Source organism: Bison bison, unplaced genomic scaffold (assembly GCF_000754665.1).
Source record: "Bison bison bison isolate TAMUID 2011002044 unplaced genomic scaffold, Bison_UMD1.0 scf7180017864181, whole genome shotgun sequence".
Taxonomy (NCBI): Eukaryota; Metazoa; Chordata; class Mammalia; order Artiodactyla; family Bovidae; genus Bison; species Bison bison.
In genome coordinates, this window is record NW_011494753.1 from 9,277,973 (window position 1) to 9,285,827 (window position 7,855).

At 51.0% G+C, this 7,855-nt stretch overlaps 1 protein-coding gene across 1 annotated transcript in view; it reads left to right on the top strand.

Annotated features, from left to right (window-relative positions):
• The window catches only part of STRA6 (stimulated by retinoic acid 6), a 43,684-nt gene that overhangs the window by 963 nt on the left and 34,866 nt on the right, over positions 1-7,855 (top strand). The window lies entirely within an intron of this gene.

Here is a 7,855-nt window from a genome sequence, read left to right on the forward strand (position 1 = left end):
CCCAGCTCCCCACACACAGAGGAGGTAACTTGAGGACTGAAGAAAAGATGTTATTTTAGGGGAATGGATTGTCCCAGCAGAGTCTCCAGGATTTCTGGAAACCTGTGACTAGCACTGGCATGGCCATTTAGGGCTCTGTAACCTGTGGACTGTGGCTGAGAAGCAAAGTGATTCAAAGTCAGTCACTGCAGCTTCACAGTGAGCCCTGCCTCCGCCCCTTACTCTTTCTTGATCTTGGCATTCCTAATCCTCTGCCCTCTGCCCCTTGCTCCACCCTTACCCCATCTCTCAGTCTCTGACCATCGTCAGTTCTGGCTTAAAAAAAAACCTGACACAACAGTTGGAGAACAACTTGTGAGTTTATAATAAAGTTCTCAATTGAATAGACTGAATGACTGAAATAACTGAGGCAGATAGGACAGAGGCTAGTTTGGAAGGAACAAAATTAATGCACGAAAGTCTTCCTGAAGGAAATGGCCTTGGGTCTATCCATGAGCATCTGGAGCCTAGAAATCCATTCCTGGCCTTGAACTGGATATTGCTGACGTTGGGCTGAATTCGAGAATGCAATTCCCTCCTCTCCTCTTCTTCCCCCTGCTCACTGTCTTTTCTTCTTGCCACCCTCAATCCCTCTAGTTTGCTTTCTCTTCCTCTTCATCTGAGAATCAAAGAGAGCTGGGTTAAGTCTTTCCCTCCTGGGCTTCGTTTTCCCTATCTGCAAGGAGGGGAGAGAGGATGGTTTCCCTCCCTGTGGTTCTAGGCCTGATCCACTTCCCCAAGGAGCTGCCCACAGGTCCAGATGACCGCCTGCAAGCCTACCCTTCCCTGAGTGCCTGGTCATGCTGTGTCCCACCAGTTGTGTCTCTGAGCCTCCAAAGATGCCAGATGCCCTTTCTCATGCTGAACGGCTGGATGAGTTTGCCTGAGATGAGACAGCCCTTCTCTCCTCTGGAGGACGCCTCTCCGTTGTCTGTTCCCCCCACTGGCTTCCTGGCCCTGTTGTCAGGGTTGTGATGGCTGACCCCTCCCCTAGGAGGGAAGTGATTTTCCTCTCCCTTGAAAGCCATTTTCTTGTCTTGGTAGAAGCAGACATCTGACACTTTAAGAGGGAGAACGGCAGGGAGATGATGGCATTAAATAACAGAAATTAGAGCTGCGGCGGCTGGCTCAGCCATCTCCCAGCCCCCCTTCCCTGCAGGAGTCCCACCCTCCCTCAGAGGCATTCAGAGGAGCAGCCTGCACAAAAACTGTCCACGTGGCCCCTGGATCGGGTGGTCAGGGCACGCAGGGACCCAGACAGCACGGGACTGCTTCTCCCTGAGCTCTGAGCTTTTGCGTTATCTTGTCCTGTGACAAACTCTAGAACATGTAGGAATCCAGGCCTTATCTATTTTATTCCCAAGCTCACCACAGTACCCTCAGCACCCAGCTCAGAGCTGGGCATACAGTAGGTGATCAACAGTATTTGCTGATTGACTGACTAACAAATAAATAAACAGAGGCCAAAGTAGTCCAGGTAACAAACTGAGACCTGGACAAGAGAAATTGGTCCCTGGTCCCTGGTCCATTCTTCCAGTTGTCCGGGCACATTCTGCCAGATTACTCTGGCTAAACCACAGATCAGATTGTCTTTCTTCTGCACAAACCCCTCTGGTGGCTCCCCATTGCCTTCTGACTTGGATATCTGTCTAGCTCTTTTGTCACTGTTCCTTCCACTTTCTGCCATCCATCGGCCTTCTCCCAGCCCAACTGCGCCCACCACCCTGGGCTCCACTTCAGACCAATGCATCATGGGATGGAGGCACTGCAAGAGAGCCAGGCACCTTTGGTTGTAAACTTTTGGTTTCAACCTCAGGTCATTTCTTCTGCCGGACAAACCCTTTCCTTCTCAGTCAGCTTATTCTGGTCACTCCTCCTTGGAATATACTCCTCAAAACCCACAGTTACCATTCCTAAATCTTATTCACCTAGCATGGAATCTGAGAGAGTCAGTACTTAACAAATGTTTGATGGATGAATGAATGGATCAATGAGGGAATGAATGAATGAATGAAAGTGAAAGTCAAAGTGGCTCAGTTGTGTCCAACTCTTTGTGACCCCATGGACTATACAGTCCATGGAATTCTCCAGGCCAGAATACTGGAGTGGGTAGCCTTTCCCTTCTCCAGGGGATCTTCCCAACCCAGGGATCGAACCCAGGTCTCTGGTATTGCAGGCGGATACTTTACCAACTGAGCCACAAGGGAAGCCCAAGAATACTGGAGTGGGTAGCCTCTTTCTCCAGCGGATATTTCCAACCCAGGAATCAAACGGGGGTCTCCTGCTTTGCAGGCAGATTCTTTACCAACCGAGCTATCAGGGAAGCCTGAATGAATGAAGGATTCACCTCGAATGACATCTCTTTTGAAAAGCCTTTCCTAGGCTTCAAATGCAGACCTGCACACTCCCTCATCAGAGCTCTCCTCCCAGCACATAACTTCTGGGCCCATAGGATCCCCACATTGTGCCAGGCTGTCTTCAAGCCAGGTGGCACCTTGAACCCAGGGTTTGACCCAGCTTTGGATCCCATGCGCTAGTGTGCAGTAAGGTCCCTAGGAAATGTGGCTGGCATTAGATGGAATCAAGCATCCTTGGGGGATGAGCCTTAGTTTCTCCACCTGTGAAATGGGCTGCTTGCTCTACTAGCCTCTATCTACACTGGCTGCGAGGCCCACCAGATACACTGTCTGGTTGCAGAACACTACCACATTGGGGAATGAATCCTCCTTAGCTTGGACAAAAGCCAGATCCCCTCACCTGGGCCTGAGGCTGCCAGGGTCCCAGTTCAGGGCTGAGTCCTGCCTGGTTGTGGTGGAAGCTAGATGGGGTTGAGGGAGGGAAAAGAGAGACTTCTGTCTCCTGGTCACTCCAGGCCTCCCTTGAAACCCAGTGAGAACATGGGAGAGTGAGTTTGAGAACTGAAGTGTCTCTGGGGACACTCACCCACTGGGCAAAAAACCCCACCCAGTGACGTCCTTGATCTGTGCAGCCTTTGTTTGCTCCATTCTGTCTCCCACTTCAGACTGGAACTCCCCTTTCCACCCTCAGACTGCTTGTTCTTCAGAAGCCAATGAGGCAACCTGGGGAAGTTCTGCTGTGCTCAGTGAAGGACTGTGGGGGCAGCCAGGCTCATCAGAGACACAGGGTTTTCTAACTAGGAGCAGTGGTGCTAGAACCTGATGGGCACCTACCTGCAGCCGGGGCAGCTGGGGCTCTGTGTGCGGTGACATTGGTTCCAGCTGGCTGGCACAGGATGGCAGTTTGTGGCAGGAGGCTGAGGGGCGGGGTGCACGTTGAAGGCCACCCTGTAAGCCAGGTGCCCTCAGTGGCGGGCCGTGGGGTCTGCACTGGCTTGGAGCAGAGCCGGGTTCCCGCAGTAGCAGTACACGTCCTCGTGTTCCTGTCCCGCGCGGAGCGGTTCATACGGGGCTGGTCTGGGAGTGGGTAGATGGGGAAGACGGCCATGACCACCCACTGGGCCGCCTTCCCGAGGCCCTGCCTAGGCTCAGCGCCTCTACATGCAATTATGCGTCGTGCTGTCCATCATTCTTGCAGAAACCTGGGTAGGGAATGTGGATCCCAGAGATGGACTCTGGAATCTCTCTCTCTGCCTCCCCCAGGGGATGAGGATGACAGGCAGGGCCCCTGAGAAACCTGGGCGGCTTGGCCTTCGAATTGAAGCCAGGCGTGGCTAAGAGTTTCTTGAGGATGACCCTTTGTCAGGCCCTACCCATGGCCTCCTCCCTTTACTCATGTGGGGAGCCGAGGGCTCCTAGCCTGTGACATGATCCTGGGTCCTGCCACCCCGGGAGGAGATCAACCTGACCCTGATCTCCAACCACGTGAAAGCCTGGGACTTAGTTTCCCCATTCCCTCACTGCCTCCTCCTCCAGGAAGCCCCTGCTGGCCTCACAAGCTAGGCATGGATTTTCTCCTCTTTCCAGATCACTTAAATATTCTTTATTTGGAATTTCTGCCTTTCTACCTGCTTGCTGGAATCTTCCAGAAGGTAGGGCCCAGGTCTCCATCTCTTTGTCTACCCCACATGCCCCGTCCACTGGCTACTTAGCAGGACTGGCCCCACCCCTGCTGTGTGCTCAGCTCTTACAGTTTCACAAAGCCATTCCTCACCTTTCCTCGCATTCCTTCCTGATCTGACCCTGACCAGCATCAGCATCCCCAGGCTACCCTGAAGGAGGCGGGGGCTCACAGAGGGTCAGCTTTGGCATCAGTCTCACCTGCAGAGCTGTGGGTTCAGTCTAGAGCTCTGCCCCTGCCCCTCCTGTTTCCCTTGAGGTCCCTGGAGTCCCTGACTGGGGCTGGGCAGGAAAAGTAAAGACTAATTTGTTCCTGGTGAGGGTGAGGCTCTGCCCAGGGTCTTTCGGCTCAACAACATCAGTGACGGCAGAGTAGGTGGGGAGGGGGTCCCCATCAATCACCTGCAGCTGCATCCCAGCCCCAGAGCAGGCCTGCAGGGGGTTCTCAGTTGACAGCCAGAGGTCATACCTGCCCTCCTCATTAAACCCCACATTTAAGACTTTGAACTCCAGGTCCAGTGTCTTTTCCTCACTCATCAGCAGGGATGTAGGGACCTGGGGTTCAGGCTCCCTGAAGGCCTTGCCTGTGTTGGGGACTGACCCCTGGGCTCAACACAGCCCCCTTCCACCCACAGTTCCTACCTGGGCCCAGTCTAAAAACCTACATGCTGAGCACTCAGGGCCACACCCCACCTTTCTGTTTGTTTGTGGAGAACCCAGGTAACAAGTTAGGAAGCTGGGCCTATCCCAGGGAACAAAGGCAACAGTAGATTTCTCCCGTTTATTCATTCATTATTCCTCCTGTTTGTTCATTCAACAAATATTTATTGAGCATGTCTTATGTGCCAGGCACTATTTTCAGCATCAAGAGCGTAGCAGTGAGCCAAAGATTCTTGCCCTCCTGAAGCTTATCTTCTAGTGAGCGAGGGAGGTGGGGCAGATCCAAGTAAACACTAAATATAGAAAATAAGTGAACAGTGATGTCTGCTAGATGATGATAAGTTCTATGGAAAAATTCGAGCAGGGTCAGGGTTAAGGAGTACTTATCCCTGTGTGGGGAGCATGTGGCTATGGGGTAATCAGGACTTCCCATTTCCACGAAAGCCTGTTTCCACATGCCTATTCATTCCTTGGAGATCTTGAGTTAGGGAAATGTATGTTCCCAGGGAACATACCCTTAATACCTGTTTCTAGAACCAGTTTGTTAACCTTCTGAATCAAAACAGAATATGGGGCACAGTTTCTCTTTACAGAGAGCCCAGAGCTTGCCACAATTCTTGACCAAAGAATTGTCAAGCTGGAACCCATCCTTCCTCACCCTGGGTCTTGCTGAAACCAGTGGGAGAGGGGGGATTCTGAACACTCCTCAGTAAGAGCCATCTCTACCATCCCCACCAGTACAACCGTCATCAGCACCACTATCATCATTCTTCTCCTTAGCCAGTATCCTCACCATCATTTCTCATGCTCTTCATTGAGCAGCTACTGGGTACCAGACACTATGTGGTTCTTCATTGAGCAGCTACAGGTACAGACATTGTATGGCTCTGTGAGATAGATATAATTGTCCTCATCTTACATATGAAGAATCTGAGGCTGAGAGAATCTTAGATAATGTGGCTAGTAAGAAGCAGAGTTGAGATCTGAACCTAGAGATTCTAAATCTATCTACATTTCCCCCTACTAAACATGTCCTGGGACTGGCTCATGGATTTAAATCATACTATTCAGGACTTCTGTACCTTAAGACTCTAGAAGTAAAGTTCTGAGACTAAAGAGTGGATTTATGGACAGCATAGATTTCACCCAAAAGCATTCATTTGAAGTCATCTTGACTGGAAGGCATCATTCTCAAAAAATAAGGGAACCAGTCTACAGGTGGGCTTCCCTGGTGGCTCAGATGGTAAGGAATCTGCCTGCAATGCAGGAGACCTGGGTTTGATCCCTGGTTAGGAAGATCCCCTGGAGAAGGGACTGGCAACCCACTCCAGTATTCTTGCCTGAAGAATTCCATGGACAGAGAAGCCTGGTGGACCACAGTCCATGGAGGGTCACAAAGAGTCAAACATGACTGACACATACAGTCTAAAGATGGTTTGGCCAGTCCAGCTAAGGGCCGTGGTGTATGTGGTAGGCTTCCTCTGCAATGATTAAAATTCAGTTTCTTCAGCTCCTCCAAGGAGAAACTGAGACAGAGAGGGTTCCTAAGACCAGAGATGTAGTCACCTAACTTGCAGGTCATCATGGGCAGATTCCTTTCCCTCTCTGGATATCAGGGGACCAATCTGTATTATGGGTAGGAGTCAGATGGATAAGTCTTCCCAGATGAATTCTGGTGGTCTAAAACTCTGTAAGTCATATTGGGAAAGGCCACAGTCTGGCCGTTTTGGCTGGCAGAGGTTACTGAGAAACCTTTGGCTCCACAACTGGGCCTGACCAACCAGCCTGAGTCCATAAGCCATAGTATGCTTCTTCTAGGTCTGAAGTTTTGGAGGTTCAGTGATCCTCTTCTCTTGCATGTTTGAAGTGACCGTTAGAGATGTTACAAGATGGGAACCAGTCTCTTCTGCCCTCGGACAAACCTCTGCACTGCACCCAGACCCTTGTTCCTGCAGGCCGGCCCCGTGCACACCACTGTCCTTTGGACTGTCCTGAGTCCCTTCCTCAATGCTTCCCTCTTTCCCCTTCCTCTCTTCTTTCCCTCCCTCCAGCTTTCCACAGAGGATCTGAGATGACTATGTCAGCGATAGTGTAGTTTGAGGGCCCTCTGCATCTGACACCCCACCCCTCCCGTTTCTAGCCTCCCCTCCCCTCCTTAGTCTCTGGGTAAAACTCATGTTTTGGCGTGTATATGTGACTGTTTTTTGTTTTTGGTTTTAACTTGTGATAAAATAATATATAATATCAGGGCTTTCCTGGTGGCTCAGACAGTAAAGAATCTGCCTGTAATGCAGGAGACCTGGGATAATCCCTGGGTTGGAAATATTCCCTGCAGGAGGGCAGGGCAACCCACTACAGTATTCTTGCCTGGGGAATCCCATGGACAGAGGAGCCTGGTTGGCTACAGTCCATAGGGTCGCAAAGAGTCGGACATGACTGAAGTGACTTAGCACGCACACATGCACACATACATAAGATAAAACTGACCATCTTGACCATTTTTAAGTGTGCAAGTTCAGTAGTGTTAAGGATATTTACTTTGTTGTGCAACCAAGCTCCAGAGCTTTCTTCGTCTTGTAAAACTGAAACTCTACACCATTACACAACATCTTTCCACTTCCCTTCCCCTAGCCTCTGGCAAGCACCAGGCTACTTTCTGTCTCTATGAATGAGATTACTCTAGGCACCTCAGGTAAGTGGAATCACATGGTACTTGTCCTTTGGTGGCCGACTTATTTCATTCCACTTAGTGTCCTGGGGAGGGCTCACTCTTGCCCCAGGCCAGGCCTGCCCTGTCTCCCCTTCCCGTCTTTGCTGGGGCTGTTTTCTCTGCCAGATTGCCCAGGCTCCCCTGATGTCACCCTACTCACCCTCCAGTCTGGCTAACAGCCTCCTCCTCTGGAATCAGGTTGTTGACTCCACCCGGTTGCCACACACTGCATATTCAAATGATGTCTTGCCCATGCTCCACTGAAGGTTTTTCAGGAATCATGTCTGTGTGCCCAGGACAGGGCTGGGCAAAGGATAGGTGACTGGGAGAACTTAAAGCCTTGTAGAAAGAAAGGTAGGAAGGGAGAGTGGGAGGAGGAAAGGGAGGGAGGGAGGGAAAGAAGGAAGAA